General features: G+C 34.7%; 1 protein-coding gene and 1 non-coding gene across 2 annotated transcripts in view; both read left to right on the top strand.

Annotated features, from left to right (window-relative positions):
- The window catches only part of PARD3B (par-3 family cell polarity regulator beta), a 1,279,582-nt gene that overhangs the window by 247,281 nt on the left and 1,013,590 nt on the right, over positions 1–18,711 (top strand). The gene's annotated exons all lie outside the window — the stretch shown is intronic.
- LOC126010704 (U6 spliceosomal RNA) lies at positions 16,515–16,621 on the top strand. Its single transcript, XR_007496717.1, has one exon. It is a non-coding gene; the product is annotated as a U6 spliceosomal RNA (small nuclear RNA).

The following is an 18,711-nucleotide window of genomic DNA, read 5'->3' as shown; positions in this document are numbered from 1 at the left end:
AGCATTTTTTATATGCCTTTTGGCCCATTGTATTTCCTCTTTGAGAACGTTTTTGTGCATATCTTCTCCCCATTTTTTGATGGAGTTAGATTTTTTTCCTTGTTAAGCTCTATCAGTAATTTATATATATGAATTTAATTAAACTTCATAAATTGCATTTTATTTTTAAATGCTGAGAGATTCTACCACATCTTATCTGTATATGTATATAATTAATACAGTTAAATTTGTTCTTATAGAATTTTTTACTATAGAATCTCTTTTCCCTCTTCTATTTTTGGTCACATAAGGGACTACTACAGATTTGCAATTAGGGTTACTGTGGAAAATTGAACCCTAGCCTCCCATTTACAAAAAACACACTCAACTCATTTCACTATCTTTCAAGTCCCAACTCCTCTGTGTAGTTGATCTGTTCCTGAGTGACCAATCTGCTTCCTGCCTTTTGTGCATGGGTTACTCTGAGTTACTCTCCACTTGCAGACCAACAGTCTGAGTTGTCCACAAGTAGAAAAGCAATGTAGGGAAATGTCCCAGTTTTTCCAAGGCTGCTGTCCTGGGATTAAACCTACCAGAAAATATCTTCATCAATGATTGTAGTTTTGGTAGAGATATTTTACATCCATTGTTAATTTATGAATACATAATTCATTATTTTAATGTTGTTGCAACTTTGTTTACATCCCTTAGTATGTTATTTTGTTATTAGTGCTTAAAATATAATTGATGTAATTACTACATTGTTACTTTTTTGGTTTTTGTTTGTTTGTTTGTTTTTATGCTACACCAGGTGATGCTCAGGGTTACTCCTGGCTGTGCACTCAGAAAATGCTCCTGGCTTGGGGATCATATGGGATGATGGTGATCGATCTGAGGTCCATCCTGGGTCAGCATGCAAGGCAAAGGCCCTACTGTTGTGCTATCACTCCAGCCCCAACATTGTTACTTTTATTGTAATGTTAGGTGCATTGTTACTCTTACACACATATATATATTACTATTAAATTATAATATTATAATGTAGAAAAAATTAAAAAGCCTTATTGTTATAGTTATTAATGGTAGTACAAAATTTTATGCAGAGCACTGAACCTCCCTTGCCTGTGCCTTCTCTCATCTAGCACATGTCATGGGGAGGCCCCCATCCTCTCCACAGCTAGAAAGGACTCAAAAGGATGAGCTCAAAGACCACTTGGAGCCCTGCCATTTTAACCAATCCAAGTCCAACAATCATTTTCCATGTGTGACTATTGGCATCTTTTACAACTATCTAATTTGGTTGTTGTCCATTTTGGTTTGAATAACCTCATTAAGCTGTTCTCTTGGTGCTCAGGGGTCACTCCTGGTAAGGCTTGGGGAGCCATATGGGGTGCCAGGGATCAAACCAGGGCCTCCTGTGTGTGAGGCAAACAACCACCTCATTCAATTTGTTCCTCTCAAGTCAATAATTACCTTAAAGTGTAGACAGTAAGGTTAGGGTTTGTTTGCATAACACAGTGGCTTCTAAATCCAAAAAGCAAGACTCTTGGTTTGATGGGAAATATCTACCATCTATATATTACTTATAGCAAAGTACTATTTTTATTTCATTTCAAAATATTCTGCTTCACCTTGGATGATGCATGGTATTATTTTTATATTTTAAGTTTGCAGTCTAATTAAATATGACAGTTTTTTTAAAAATATAATCCTGTCTTGTCCCTAATGAACTGTTAGAATTTTGTAGAAAAACTCACTAATAAACTTTGGATATAGAACAGTTTTTAAAATATTATTTCTGTCTAAAGACAGAAAAAGATAAATTTAGTTTTTATAAAATCAAAGTATAAAATCAAACCCTTTTTTTTGTTTCCCTATAGAAGAAAAAGACAAAAATATTCCCTCTGGGTATTTTATTTACAGTAATATTTGCTGCTGTTAAGTTCTGTCTTACGAGAGAGCTCAGAAAAATATTTTATTATTCAATAATTTCTGATATTTTTAGTGCTCTTGTTTCAATTAGAGTCTTGTATATTTTTCCAAATGGATTTTAATTGTTAAAACCATATTTATTCTCACTACTTTTAGGGGGAAATTCTTCTATTAAAATATTTATTGGGGCTGGAGCAGTGGTACAAGTGGTAAGGTGTCTGTCTTGCCGGTGCTAGCCTAGGACGGACCAAGGTTCAATTCCCCAGCATCCCATATAGTCCCCCAAGCCAGGAGCGATTTCTTAAAGTATAGCCAGGAGTAAACCCTGAGTGTCACTGGGTGTCGCCCAAAAACCAAAACAAAACCAAAAAAACATTTATTATCTTGGGGCTGGAGGAGTAGTACAGTAGGTAGAGCATTTACCTTGTATACAACTAGACACCACCAGGACTGACCTTGAGTTCAGAGCCAGGAGTAACCCGTTAGCACCACCAGGTGTGATCCCAAAATAAAACACAAACCAAAACAAACAAAACAACAACAACAACAAAACTCACTTATTATAATTTAAGCAAGATGGTTGCAATGGTTTTTACATTCATATTATTTACATCTAAAGTTTCACCACATTAATAACCTTGAAAGATTACCCAAGACCCTCTTTCTAGTCAGCCTCTACCCCATACCTCTCCCCACCTAGGCTATGTCACCCCAGTTCTGCAATCAAAGGTGAAGGATCTCCCATCATGTGATATTGTCTATTCCCTTATTTTTTCTCTGTATGCCAAAGATAATATCAAGCAAGATGTGATGTTCCCTTTTATTCTTATTCACTTAAAATCATGGTCTCTAGTTATATCCAAGTTGTAACACAATTCAAGCTTTTATCCTTTTATATGGGTGCATAATATTCCATTATGTGTAACTCCCACATATCTCCATCCATCTATTATCAAACATTTCAGTTCTCTAAAACGTGACTACTCTACTTACTCTTATAGTGCAGATCATGGTATATGTATCTTTCTACATTCACATATCTGTGTTATTGGAATATATGCCAAGCAGAGTAAATATTGGGCCATATGAAATATCTTTTCTTTTTTGGACTAAGTCTTTCTCTGATTGCCACAGAGTCTGACAGGGAGTGAGACTCTGTTTTTATCATGTTCCTACCAACTCTGGTTGTTTCTGTTCTCACTGACACAGACCATTCTCAACGGTGTGAAATGGGATCTCATTTGTAATTTTGATTTGAATTTCTCTGATAATAAGTGACAGAATACATTTTTTTAATATGCTCCTGTCCTCTTTGGGAAAGTTTTATTCATCTAACAGGGAATGTTATCTAAAATGACTTTTGGTTTTTGTTATGTTTGTAAAAAATTGTCATAAATTGAGTATATGATTTCTGTTAGCTTTTATATATTTTTCTTGATATGGCAAATCAAGTATAAGATAAGGTCAGCAGATAAAGAGTAAAGAAAGTTTATGTCCCAGATTCTTCTGATTCTGAAGGAATCCTATCCTTCCTTTTAAGCATCACAGCTCTCTGTCTCTTGTCTTTTTTTCCTGAAAAAGTTTTTTAAGGAGCCAGCCCTTTTCTGCACAAGAACAGTGGGATTAAGTGATACTACCTTTCAAAATTCAATAATTGTCCGTGGGAATTCTCAGGATTGTCCTGTCAACACCAAAATTATCTGGGAATTTGTTTAAAATGTGTGTGTGTGTGTGTGTGTGTGTTTTTATCAGAACCTATCAAGTTACTAAAAAATCTTTCTCACTGAAAAGTTTACTAAACAGCTCTGGGTTTACTGGGTCCAACAGCCTGTATTTTATTTTTTACTTTATTTATTTACTTTTATTTTTGGACCACACTGGGTTGAACTCAGGGGTCACTCGTGGCAGACTAGGGGTGGCATTAGGAATGCTGGGGATTGAACCTAGTTCAGTCGCGTGCAAGGCAAATGCTCTACCTACTGTACTATTACTCCAGCTCTATAGTGTGTATTTTAAAAATTCCCACAATGGTGATTCATGTTAGGGTAAGAAATATTATTCAATATTTGTCATATTCATGGGGGGAATTTACCGTAAATCTCACCTGATTTGACTACATAGTTATTACTAACTATGCCCAGGACAGCTTTGTTTATGTTATCATTATTATTATTTTTGGTTTTGGGGCCACACTTAGTGATGCTCAAGAGTTACTCCTGTTTATGTACTCAGAAATCATTCCTGGCTAGGGGTACCATATGAGATGCCAGGGATCAAACAAGGTCCATCCTGGATCTGCATGCAAGGAAAACACCTTACCGCTGTGCTATTGCTCCAGCTGCTTGTTTACATTATTTTTAAATTAAGTATTAGCTCTGAAGGTATGTGTGCAGATCCCTATCCACACATAGTGTCTTTTATTTTTGTACATTAGTTTTAAAAAGCCCAATAAAAACTATATCATTGTTCACTCCAACTTTGGGGATAGAAACAAAGAAAAGTTTATGTTCCAGTGAAGATGGAACTAGAATATGGTGGAACTCTGGAAGTGGAGAAAATATAAGGGGCAAGGCTGGACTTATCAGACAAACATTGGGAGTTCAGCTGCAAATATTCTCAAAGCAACTGAGTGATAATAGTGATAAAAAAGAAAAGCTAATGCTTTTGCATTTTGTGACTTTGGTCAGGACTGTTTCCTCACAGGAAAATGGAGAGGTAGACTCAAAACCCTTTCCTTCATCTTCTATATTTAATTTGCTGACATTTTTGAATTTCCTTTGCTCTAGCTCAAGGTAAAATTTTCTACAGAAAAATAATGCCTTTTTTTAATGGAGACACTATTGTCACTTAACATGGTATGTATTGTCACTAGCTTGATTATATTTAGTTTTTTGTTCCAAGTATTTTAATCTAACATAGAATTTTCTCATAATATTATAATCTTTAATTATAGCCTATAAATATGTGGAGCACAATTACATTAGTACTTTTGGTTATCACTGTGGCATAAATCTACAAAGAGGCATCAATTCCTTTGTTCAGAAATATTATTGTTTTGTCAAGTAAAATATTTCACTTACATTGTTTCTCCTTACAAAGAAAGTTCTTGCTAGGATGAATTCCCATTCAAAACCCACACTTGCTCTTTTGTGATAGCTCAAGAAATAACATGTTTTGAGTAAGTTAACCCTACTTTAAATAATTTATTTATTTACCCTGAAAATAATTAATAATTTTATATTTAATGTTACTTTTAGTATCAGTATACCTGGTAATTACTGGTCAGATAAATGAGTAAATGATAAAAGACTTTGTTAATTTAGTTTAAGAAACTTAGTTTTATCTTTGGGTCACATCCAGTGCTTCTCAAGGGTTATTACTGGTTTTGTACTCAGGACTCACTTCAGATGGCACTGGGGGGACCATAGGGGATGTTGTGAATCAAGCTCAATTTGGCCATGTGCAAAGTCTATAGCCCAACCAGCTAGATTCTCTATCCTCACAAACTCTCTTTCTCTCTCTCTCTCTCATTCACTCTCTCTTTTTCTCTTTCTCTCTTCATTTCCTTCCCGTAGTTTGAGATGTCTTAAGGTAGATGCTTCCATATTGGAAGGTGGTTTGGAAAGAATATTCTTACTACTGCCCTAGGTTTACTTTTATATTATATTTTAGTTAATATTGATCCCTTTCAAATAGTTAATTGTTCAGGTATTTAAAGTTGATCTGCATTGTCTTTGATTAACTATTTTGCATTATTTCAAATAGGAGGGGTTAGACTACATGTATATATCTTGATAAATGTTCTGTTAAAATGTTCTATGCTATTTTTCATGGTAAGATTTTATTTCCAGGAAGGAGAAAAGAAATTATATATTGCTTTAATGACTTTGTAAAAAAAATACTGAGTACTTGACTAGGTTATTTTAGTAGCAGATTCATTCAAAGTAATCAGATAACTTCCGGAGTGGTTCTCAAGTTATCTTCTTTAACTATTTTCACACTGTCTTGTCAAGAAATATTTCTTTTTGTTTTTGTTTTTGTTTTTGGGCCACACCCAGCAGTGCTCAGGGGTTACTCCTGGCTGTTTGCTCAGAAGTAGCTCCTGGCAGGCACGGGGGACCATATGGGACACCAGGATTTGAACCAACCACCTTTGGTCCTGGATTGGCTGCTTGCAAGGCAAACACCGCTGTGCTATCTCTCCGGGCCCTCAAGCAATATTTCTAATTAGATATCAAGGCAGAATTTTCTCAGGCCATTTCCAGTTCTTTCCTCTTCTCATAACCATATTGTTAGACGCTGGGCTCTTTTATAAGTGATTGTGTGGATGGGCCACTGAAATCAATTTTATTTTATTAGAAATACTTTAAGTCTTTGGTGATACTAACAATCATCAAGGTGTTTTTTGTTTTTTTTTGTTTTTTGTTATTTTTAAACAAAGCTTAAAATATCAGAGTATCTCTCAGAACCCAGGAGAAGTAATTCCAAAGTCAAGTTACTGGGTTCATCCATTGCTTATTGCCCCCATCCTTTCTTCCCCTTTCTTCATGGGTTCCTCAGACCAATTTTACTCTTTTCCTTTAAACCATGATTTTATCTTTGAACCACCTTCAAGAAAGAAAAGATGGGAGGGCTGGGTAGAGTTATTGAAGGAACTGGTCATGGTGATGTGACCAGGTGGGGAACAGAATTCTAATTAAACCAAAGGCTTTTCAGAAGTAGAGATTGAGGTTGAAAATCCCAGACGAAAGACTCTACTATCTCCTTGAAACTGCCTCTTTTTCTTTAGAAACAGAGGATTAGTCTATCATGGAACTAATGACTTAGATGCCATCAAAGGACTCAAAGAAATAGATTGGAAAAATAAACATGTTTAACAAGAGAGAAGTGTTTAGCTGGCAAGTTTAATCTGCATTGGGAAGTTAGCAAGAAGATGAAGGGACTCTGAGGGACAAGATAGCTTGGGAGAACCAGAAGGTCTCTGTGTTCTGAACTCAGGGTTAATGAATGGGAAAAATAAAATTGAATTTCCAGTGGTGGTGACTGTGGATGCAAGTCTAGTTAGAGCACTGCTGAGACTCATCATGGTCACTGGTTTCACACTGAGAGTCAGTGTGGAGAAAGGTGGAGAAAGCCAAGGTACTTGAGTACTGGATGCTTGGATGTACACTAAGACAGGAGTTAAAGTCAACATCTGCTCACCTTTTATCTTCTGGACATTCACCAACTTTGCATGTTATTTCTTCTGATTATTATCACCTTTCAAGGTAGATAATATAGTGCTTTTTCCTCTCTGAAGAGAGTTGAGCCAAAAAAAAGCAATGTGGATGGATGGATGTATGGATAGATAGATTGATAGATAAAGAAATGATAAGTTGATTAATAGATAGCACTGAACTGTTAAGAATTATTTTATAACTATGTACCTTAAATATTACTGTGAAAGACTTGTAACTACTTGGCCACAATAAAAATTAAAAAAAAAACAAAAAAGAATTATTTTATAATTCAAAAAATGTTTATATAGCTATGAGAAAGAAGTTAAATATTCTGAATTAACTGCATTTATTTCTAGAGATATGAGTTGTCAATCAGATGGGGAGGTATTGTGGTCTATCCATTTTCTTTAATTTGGTAATGCACCCAAGTTGAATTTTCTCAAACAAGATAAAAATAATTGTACTTATTTTTTAATCTAATTATGTATCTAGTTACTCTGGAGAACATGTTATGATCAGAAGTGAGCATACAAATTTGAGAGGTATTTTTCTTTCATTCCTGGTGTTCAGAAGATATCCAGTATTTGTGGTATTTACCTGAGAAAACACTGTTCTTAAGATAATTATACTTTTATGCTTTATGCAAACAGCTGATAACTGATACAAGTTTCAGAACATAAATATTAATTTGTGTTCAACGGATCATCTCAGAAAGTGGATAGTTGGATTTTTCTTTTTCCGGCATTGTTTTCATGCCTAATAAGATGAAGTTCTACATGTGAAAAATATTAAAGTAATTAAAGCATTTGGCTTTTTGCATATATTTTCTAAATTTAACTGTCTTGTTAACACTCATCTCTCTCATTTCTAATTGGGTTGAAATGTGTGAAAGGAAAAGAGCTTTGATATGGAACTAGTTTTAAAACGATGACTTTACTACACTACACATTGAGTAAGTAATGGATATAACTTGGAAAAAGTTTCTGATGTCAGCACAGAATTTAAAAAATAGTTCCCCACATTTCCACATGTCAAGGTTTTAATGTTTCGTTTCGCAATCTAAGCATTTTTACTTTAGAGTTGAAAGATGGAGCTATTAGATCTGATTTTGGAAAAATTAATTTAACATTTAAAAAATTATATGTTATCTAATTTTTTAATATAGAAAGGGGACTATTTTTAGTAACTTGCTTTCCACAAGGTGGGAAATACTGTCTTCTCCTTATTTAAAGTACTATCTACACTTTGATAGTTTATTTCTGTACAATTGTTAAAGCAATTTTATTGTTTCATATAATGTCTGCATCGAATAAAAATACTGTGTTTGGAATAACTCCTACAAAAGCTTTATAGGAAATAAAAATTCTTAGAGATTACCATCCTAGACCTTTCCCTGATTATTATAGATCATGCTTATTCTACAGTTTCGCCATCGGCAAACTTCTAGTATATTGAGACCGCTCTTAGCCTTTTTTGAAGGTTGAATTTTACATAAAAACAAGGTTATATTGTAGACCTGTGGAAAGTTAATATTCATTTTCTCCTATCATCCTGTGAGTTTTATTAAAACTGTTACCACCTGTCATCAAGAGGTAGAAGAGAATCAGAGTGAAAGGAATTGATCCTGAAGTAACTTTCTTAAGGAAAATTTAAATCACTTTTCTTTTTTTGCAGTGGCACCTTTAAGGTACCAGTAGGGGCTTGGCTAATCATCATGGCAAATGTTTGTACTTAGTCATAAGGGATGGAAAGGGGCCACAAATATGTCTGCTCATTCTGAAGCATAAGTAATTAGGGGGTTAATTAATTTAAAAATATAACTTAATTGAAGAAGACACAAAATACTTTCTATAGGAAAATTTGAAGTGAATGCATTAGATACTTTCCTAGTTCCTAGCCTCCTGAATAGTTATCTAGCTATAGGAAGCCTTGAATTTAAACTCCATCTGTCCACATTTTTTGACCTCCCACCCAAAAGAAAAAGAAGAATCTCTTAGCTAAATTTCCTGATTTCCAAGAACATCTACCTATAATCTTATATAACACTCATGAGGCGAACTTTTTGATTTTTGGTTTGGAGCCGCACCTGGCAGCTCTCAGGGGCTACTCCTAATTCTGTACTCAGAATCATTGGTGATGCTCCAGGACCATATGGGATGTTGAGGATCCAATCCAGGTCAGCTGCATGCAAGGCAAATGCCCTACCTGCTGTGCTATCGCTTTGTCCCCAAGGCAAATGTTTTTAAGTTGATTGATTAAATTACTAAAGTCTAGTACTTTGGCCCAACTTTGGCTGAAAATAAACAGAAACTAACTCCTGGGTATGGTTAATAATTTGGAGGCATTTTTCTATATTTCAAGTGACTAAATTGATTAGCATTATTGACATTGTCCTTGATGACATTGTTTCTGAAGTCACTGTAATAACTGGATGTGGTGGTTGGGAAAATATGTCAAAAAAGTAAATATGACAGGTAAATAAGTTTTGCCATCTATTGCCCTTGCAGTTAAACCATTGGTTTAGAATTTTACAATAACATAAATAGGTGCTTTGAGTGAATGAGTAAAAAATGTGTTAAAACAAACCTCAATGTTTTCTCTTATCAGAAAATTAGAACTGCGTTATAAAGCCTATTTTCACTTTTGGTTTAGGTATCAGTAAGCTTGGAACTGAATTTATTATACCAATGGTATAATTTGACACTGAGAACAACTTCTGTCTACATTTCTTTCTTCAGTTGTTCTCTGTTCTATTTGTTAATTCTTCTGCCAGTTATTTGAAATTTATGGTTTGGGCTGATACCCAGAAATGCTCAGGGATACTCCTGGTTCTGCACTCAGGAATCACACCTGTTAGTACATGAGTGACCAAATTCAAACTGGGGATTTAACCCGAGCTGGCTGTATATAAGGCAAACTGTCCTATCATTCCCCTCTTATGCCATTATAATCCATATAATGTAACCAAGCCATTTGAAATGTATATAATTCATATAAAATTATCCATGTCCAAATACCCTTAGCATTTTTATTTATCTAGTTGCATGAAATTCTTATACTTATTAGTTATAGCATTGCATCTTCCTAGATGTAATTGGGACAAGGATCAAGATAGCAAACCATCTAAATTTTCCATAGTATGACTGTGTGCTACTTTAGTATAAATACCACATTTTATAAAGTCAGAGAAAAATCCAAGTTGCTATCTGTTTGCTTGCTAAAAGTTTAGTTTTATAAAGCAACATATATTTAAATTTTTTTCAAATTGGAGTAACCTTTAAGCAAATTCAGAATTCTACTTAATGCTTCAAAACTAAAAATGTACATATATAGGAGTTATAAAATTAAGTTTTTAAACTTTCAGGCCTTTGGCTATTTTAAAGTTGATATTCAGAAGTAAATCAGTCAATGATAGATTTTAGGAATTTCTGACTCTGGCACATTTACTTTTCTGTTACCTCAGATTTTGTGTGCAAATATGCAGTTTTTGTTTTTAACTTTTCTTCTGTATTATAGGTGAGATTGCTCACCTGTGTGATTTTTCTACCAGTAAATGGTAGTATGATTTATTTCTTCTCAAGGAAATTTGATAATTTGACAAAATGGGCTATAATACTAGATAAATATTGCATTTCTTATGTAAAAAGTCTTGATCTTTTTAGTCAGAAATATGTAGAGCACCTACAGCTTACTTCCTTAGAATTATGCAAAAGTTATGATCATTAAGCAAACCCAAAATATGATATGTGAAAAGAAAACTACATGGCATCATTCCAGGAATGTCACTCCAGAGTTGTGCTATTTTTAGCAAATCAGTTCATCTTGATGTCTTGATTTTCTCATGGCTCCAATGAGGAGGCTTGAGTTAAATGAATATTTAATTTCCCATTTAATTCTAAAAGAGTTTTATCCTATTGTCACAAAGCAGAGTATAAAAATGCTTTAGTCAACATTAAGTGGTGCGGTATTATGATATATTGATTACTGGAATATATCTATGAATCAAGAATAAAGTTTACTGCTTTATCTAATCTTTTATTATCCTTTAGACAATTGAAGACAATGACTGATAATCTCATTGCTGAGGAACTTTGGTTCCATGTTCTATGAGTGGGGATGGATGGTTCTGACTATTTATTTGAGAAAAGCAAGTTTTAGTGTTTAGTTGTGGCCTTGCTAAAAGAGACATCTGTAGGATTATTGTGATTTTCTGCTACTTTGCCGAGATTCCTGCCATGAGAATAGCCTCTAGGAAACAATGCTGCTGCAAAATAATTTCAGTTTCACATAGGAAAAATATTCAAAAATATCCGTGGGATTCATGTGCTTCTGTAGACTACCTAGACCAGTCAATAATTCACAGGTGGTTTGGTTCAAAATTGCTGGGACAACTTTGTTCAACGACATCATTAATTTTATATAATGATGACAGGCAATATAACATATTAAATAATAAATGCTGGAGGAGGGACTAGCCACACTGGATCAAAGAGGGCATTTAGGAGACAGTCCTTCTATTTTCAATCTGCACGTATCTTTCCAGTGGTTGTGCGGTGCTGAGCACTAATGTGAATGATCTTTTTGTTTTGTTTCCTTACTATATAATAAAATTATTATCATAGTATACTTACCCTTTTAATACATTAAAAAGTATAAGACTGTTAGAAAAGATATAACATACACTCTTATACATTATTATTATCATCGGTTTCACAAAAAATATTTTTGATGCTATGAATAAATTTGGGCACAAATGACTAAAAGTACTGATAGTTAACTTAGCAGCTTCTCTCCAATGTTTAAAAACATCCAGAGGTATTTAAAGTTCTATGGTGTTGAGAACCAAAACGTTTTATTTGTTTGGATACTTTAAGGTAGAAAGCGGACTTTCTGGTTTAGGACTGTGGATAGAAGAACACATGTCTCTCTTCTCTTGTGTTTGAGTGATTGCCCTTAACAATTTGGCTTTCATCCAGTTGATCAAATATAATTAAAAGGTCAAACTAAGTATTAAAGAAGGATGTTGATTTTTTTCCTTTAATTTGGGAGTCAAAATGATGAGACCACAGCAGTGGGGTCATGGTTGAGAATGAAAATCTATTTGAAAATAAATAACAAGTCTGTAATTGTTACATTCTGAACTGTAGGTTCTTCACTTATCTCAGTTAAGCTACAAGTTTTTTATTAAAAGATTTTTTTATGACCGGATGGGTGTTGGTCATTGTGTGACTGAAACTCAATCATGAATAATTTTCTAACTGTTTATCTCATGGTAATTCAATAAAGAATTTTTAAATCAAAACATTTTTATTATTTTTACATAATTTTCATGTTTGTATCCTTAATTTTTGTCATTCCTACATACAATTTTAATTTATATGTAAACAAGGTTGATTATTGTCAAAGCAATTAATTAAGTGACAAAAGAATTAAAATGTTAGAATGAAAACTCTAGATATGAAATACAAATCAATTTGAATAGCATAATAACTTATTCCTAACTTATAAATATGAAAAAAACAATAAAATGGCAACAAGCATCATCAATTCAGATTCTATTGGATTGATTTGCTGACTCTTGTTGACATTTTTGAAAGTTTTAAGATAAATCCTTCTGGTTAAGAGATCGTTTTGGTAACTCTGAAGTGGTAAATTAACGTCTGCAGTATATTGTAAACCATATTATGTTCATAAAAAGTAATAAAGTAAGCATAATATGGTGTTTTTTTTTTGAGGGGGCCACACCCGTTTGATGCTTAGGGGTTACTCCTGGCTAAGCGCTCAGAAATTGCCCCTGGCTTGAGGGGACCATATGGGATGCCTGGTGATCGAACACCGGTCCTTCCTTGGGTAGCGCTTGCAAGGCAGACACCTTACCTCTAGCACCACCTCCCGGGCCCCAGCATAATATGTTTTGATGTCACATTATTCATTCTTCTGACCTAAAGATAAGTTACTAAATCCTATGTATGTTTTGCAGAATTTCGTTCTTTTTTGTATTACATATCAAAATACACCTAGGGAGCTTATCAAGCTTACATATCAAGCTACACCTAGGGTTGGGAAGGAGGGAAGGGGAACATTGGTGGTAGGAATGTTGCACTGGTGAAGGGGGTGTGTTTTTGTTTGTTTGTTTGTTTTTTGTTTTGGGGCCACTCCCGGCGTTGCTCAGGGGTTACTCCTGGCTGACTGCTCAGAAATAGCTCCTGGCAGGCACGGAGGACCATATGGGACACCGGGATTCGAACCAACCACCTTTGGTCCTGGATCGGCTGCTTGCAAGGCAAACGCCACTGTGATATCTCTCCGGGCTCAAGGGGGTGTTTTTTTTATGACTGAAATCTATCTACAATCATGCTTGTAACCATGGTGCTTAAAGATTTTATATATATAAAAAAGAAAATGTGTGGTAGGAAAATTAATGTTCTGGAATTGGTCTAAACACTAATGGTGAGTAAGTATAGTTAAAAGCCTCTTTGTTAACTGACATCACATTAGTGATCATCAGGTTGTTAAAAGCTCTCACTATCCTGTGTGCTAATATTTTTCTCACAATAAAACAAAGAACTCAGGTTTAGAGGCAGTATGATGATTTGAAGCTTTGCATCTGTGCATACACTAGTGAATTGTTTTTAATTCCTACTGTGTTAAAACTATTCCAAATATAAGGATTACATAAAATGCACAAAAAATATAGAAGCCAAATAAAAAGGGCAATGAGATATAGTGACAAAGTGACCACTCTAAGAAAACTTATAGTCTTACTTATTTTTGAAGAGAAATTTGGTTTTACTTAGCCTTATACTTGAAAATGTGTGACAGGGTCAGGAGAGATGAAGTCATGAAATTTTTCTATACGTGGATATATGTGGAATCTATTATGCTGAGTAAAATAAGTCAGAGGGGGAGAGAGACACAGAATAGTCTCACTCATCAATGAGTTTTAAGAATAATAAAAGACATTATTGTAATAATGCCCAGAGGTAATAGACATGAGGCCTGGGAGGACTGGCTCACAATATGAAACTCACCACAAAATGTAGTGGTGCAATTAGGGAGTTATCTACACTAATAACTATCATGACAATCTTAATGAATGAGAGAAGTAGAGTGCCTGTCTGGAATACAGGCTGGGGTTGGGAAGGAGGAAGGGGGAACATTGGTGGTAGGAATGTTGCACTGGTGAAGGGGGTGCTGAAACTCATCTACGATCATGTTTGTAATCATGATGCTTAAATAAATATTTTATATATATAAGAAAAGAAAATGTGTGGTAGGAAAATTAATGTTCTGGAATGTTTTTTGTTTGTTTATTTGTTTTGTTTTGGGCTCATACTGGTGACACTCAGGAGTTACTCCTGGCTATGCACTCAGAAATCACTCCTGGCTTGGGAGACCATGTGGGATGCAGGGGAACAAACAGGCATTCTTTCTGGTTCAGCCGTGTACAAGGCAAACGCCTTACCTATGTGCTATCACTCCGGCCCCTGTTCTAAAATCTTATTTTAGAATGAACACAGCATATTAGGATCCATTGATCTACTAAGAGATTTTTCTTTTTAAATATTTTAAGGATGGCATTGTTGGAAAATGTTTTACCAGAATACTTGTTTATCTTATAGTTTATTCCACAAAAGCAATATGCATCCTTCTTATGCTTCTTGAAGCACTGAAAATAGTGAAGAGGTGGGCCGGGCGGTGGCGCTGGAGGTAAAGTGCCTGCCTTGCCTGCGCTAGCCTAGGACGGACCGCGGTTCGATCCCCCGGCGTCCCATATGGTCCCCCAAGAAGCCAGGAGCAACTTCTGAGCACATAGCCAGGAGTAACCCCTGAGCGTCACAGGGTGTGGCCCAAAAACAAAAAAAAATAGTGAAGAGGATGGAATCACAGTCACTAAGTATAATACATATCTTTGGTGTTAGACAAAGAAATATAAGTTGAGTTATTACTTTACAGAAAAATGCTTTCTGTCTGCCTGGTGGCAAAGGAGACCCAACTTTAGCATGTTTGAAAGATAGGGAAAAATATCTTCTTGGTAGTCATTTTGTTTATATTATTTCAAATCTATTCCCAAGTTGGTGTTTCTCTATAATACTTAAGATTCTTCAGTAGCTTGACCCTCCTTTTTCATAACTACATTATTAGTGTCTAAAATTTAAGTGAATTAGTGGAAGAGCTGAAGAAGATTGGATACAAATAAATAGTTCTTGCAGAGAACTTTGTTTTCACCATTCCTTTTCCCCATTACATGATTCTTTTTTTCAGTTTTAAGATATTGAATAGTGTAGTTAAAATAATAAAAATATTGCAGTAGAATATAAAGACTTGTTGGTGTACAGATAAATTTTCAGTCTCACTACTTAAATAAATTGCAAGGTATTTATATTTACTGTTGGAAAGTCAGTTGTAAATGAAATATCGCTTCATACTTTCAAAAACTATATTTGCTCTTAACATTTCAAACTTTCAGAGACCCATCAAATGTGTGCAGTCATTCCAAATATCATATAATATTAAAGAAGAACTTACTAATTTATATAATGAAGAGTAATAATATAAACTATTTTGGTATGGAATCTAGCCTTTAACTCCTCAGCTAAAAGGGACTTAAAAGATTGTAAACACTTTGTCACTTCTCAGTGATATGGACCTTTCTAATTTTATTTCCAAAAGATAAAACTTTTTTTCTAGTTCATAATTTGAAATTAGAACACTACACCTGCAAGACAAGTTCTCTACCACTAAGCTACATGTCTTACTCCTTTGTTTTAATTTTCAAAATTTAAATTTAAATTTTTGGTAACATCTATATAAACTGGGGCCGGAGAGATAGCATGGAGTGAAAGGCCTTTGCCTTTCATGAAGAAGGTCAGCGATTTGAATCCTGGCATCCCATATGGTTCCTTGAGCCTACCAGGAGCAATTCCTGAGCAAAGAGCCAGAAGTAAACCTTGAGTGCAGCCAGGTGTGACCCAAAAACAAAACAAAAAAAAATTTTTTTTTGGTAACATCTTAAAAATAAGATTGGTGCCTGTGTGTGCCTAACTTATGTCAAGGATTTCCCAGATCCATTTAAGTTTGAGAAATGATATTTGTAGAAGAACCAAAATTAGATGCATTAAGAATAAGATAAAATTTGATGCAAATTTTGAATTGAGCACATAAATGCTTTACTTGGGAAAATAGTAGAAAGCTAAATATATGGCTTAAATATAAGTATAAATGTATAAATGCCTTTAATTTTGTGTGTAGTAAGTCTAAAACTTTGGAAGCAAATACTGTGGTGATGGGAATGATATTGTATGATATTAGAATTATTTAAGCATGGAATTGTCATTTATATTATTGCAAATAATGGAACCTCAAATAAAGATGTTTAGTACAGTGCTCGCTTCGGCAGCACATATACTAAAATTGGAATGATACAGAGTAAATTAGCATGGCCCCTGTGCAAGAATGACACGCAAATTTGTGAAGCATTCCATATTAAAAAAAAAGATGGTTAGTACAATGACTGCTGATTTACTGACAGGTCTATGAGATGATTGATTCTTTGTTTCATAGGGTTCCAGTTGGATGGGAGGACATCAATTCACTTGTTTTGACTAACTCACATGGAGCCTCTAGCTTTATTCCATTTATTCTATCTGCTTTTTCTGTCCATTTGAATTTATTTATATCAGGATGGTTGGGTACCAACAGGGGATTTCCATTAAAATACTTCCCAATACATAAGTACTTGCTGGTCTTTGGGCCAAAGTAATTTAAGTGAGGGCTAAAGTTAAAAGGTAACATGAGAGGACTGCACCAAGATGTATCTCTTCTACCTGTTCTTCACTGGCCTCCACAAATGATCTGAATAAGAGTAGAATGTAAAATCTTTGTTTCTGGTGAAGCCAGTTTTTAAAAGACGAACTAGGCTAAAACTTGGAATGTCTAGATTTTTATATGAATATTTGTATGTTCATATGCAGGATGTTTTAGGTTAGTGGTTTTCAATGTTGACTCTGATTGAAATCAGTTGGTAAGGAAGAAACATCAAATACTTCAGAAGTTTAGATTATACCCTAAGTCAATTAAATATAGTTTTTAGAATTTGACTCAGGCATGAGTCAAATATATGAGTATAGTTGGTGAGGCTGTCAGGATTCCAGAATGCCGTCAAGATTAAGAATGAATGGTAGAAGTATGTTTCTGTGAAGATTGACTGAAACAAGGATAGCTATATTTTTCCTGGCCTCACTGATAAAGATAAAGGACTTGTCAAGTATGCATTGAATAAAAAATTGAACATGACTTGTTAGAGTCCATAACTCAGAATTTGCTACTCAAAGACCACCAGGGAGACAGGCAGTAATGTAAATGTAAGGGAGTTTATTCCAGCATGCTGGGGGTCAATATTTTCTAAGAAATGAGGACCCCAGGGCTGGCGCAGTGGTGCAAGTGTTAGGGCATGTGCTAAACTAGGGCAAACTGTGGTTTGATCCCCCAGCATCCCATATCGTCCCCCAAGCCAGGAGCACATAGCCAGGAGTAACTCCTGAGCATCACCAGGTATGGCCCAAAAATCAAAAAAAAAAAAAAAAAAAAGGAGAAGTAAGAACCCCCAGAAATTGCTCATATATCAAATTTAATGGGGTTTCTAAGCCAGATCCAGGGCATGGTGTCATTGGCTATTTGTCCATTGCTGCAGACCCAGGGTGCGGTTATCTTCTGACCATCTGTCAGCTGCTATTTATCCTTATATGGTGTAGTTTCTGGCATTTATCCCTAAGGTCTGGTTCCAGGAACTGGCTGTTCTCTGGGCCTAGTCTTTCTACCTTAAAATTGCACTCTGTCATGGCAACACTTAGGCTCACAGCGAAGCCCAAACCCTTGTTTACAACAGTTAAGTTCCTTAAGCAGGAAGAGTACAGAAGCCAGAGCATTGTTATCTCTAAGCAAAGGCACATCATATTCTAACATCAACATTTAAGTTATAATTGATTCTAAATCTTAAATTCTTACAGACTTTTTTTTTTTTGATTTCTTTTATTGGACTGTCCCGAGTTAAAATTTCTCATTGTTTCAGCAACTTCTTTATTATTTTTTTCTTCAGAACACTAAAACAGGAAAGTATTTTCTCTAAGTGATTTTATAATAGTACTTGGTCATATATGATTTTGATGCTTTGGGTTTCCTTCTGATACTCTTGTTCCCAATTTCCACATCATGTACATGTTTTCTCCTCCCAGTGCTTTCTGTAGGTTCTCTTCAACTTGACTCATACCCTTCATTCCTCTTCAGAGCACAATTAATTGCCCTTTTGAACTTTCCAGTAATGAGATAGACTGTCCTTATAGTCATTTTCTTTGTTTTCACCTTTCAGAATAATATTTCTTGACTGTAATTGCTCAAATAATTTCTGTAATTTATTTTTATTCTTTGCATAAAATTATATATTTTGCAGCAAATTTAATATTAAATGCATAGGTGGTAGGCCATAATTATATTTATATATGTATCTTTAAAATTTACCTACATGATGATATTAAACCTTTAAGACAAGTATAAGATAAAAAATAAATCTTTTTTCCATGGA

Source organism: Suncus etruscus, chromosome 5, assembly GCF_024139225.1.
Source record: "Suncus etruscus isolate mSunEtr1 chromosome 5, mSunEtr1.pri.cur, whole genome shotgun sequence".
Classification (NCBI taxonomy): domain Eukaryota; kingdom Metazoa; phylum Chordata; class Mammalia; order Eulipotyphla; family Soricidae; genus Suncus; species Suncus etruscus.
This window is presented reverse-complemented; position numbering and strand designations above follow the sequence as displayed.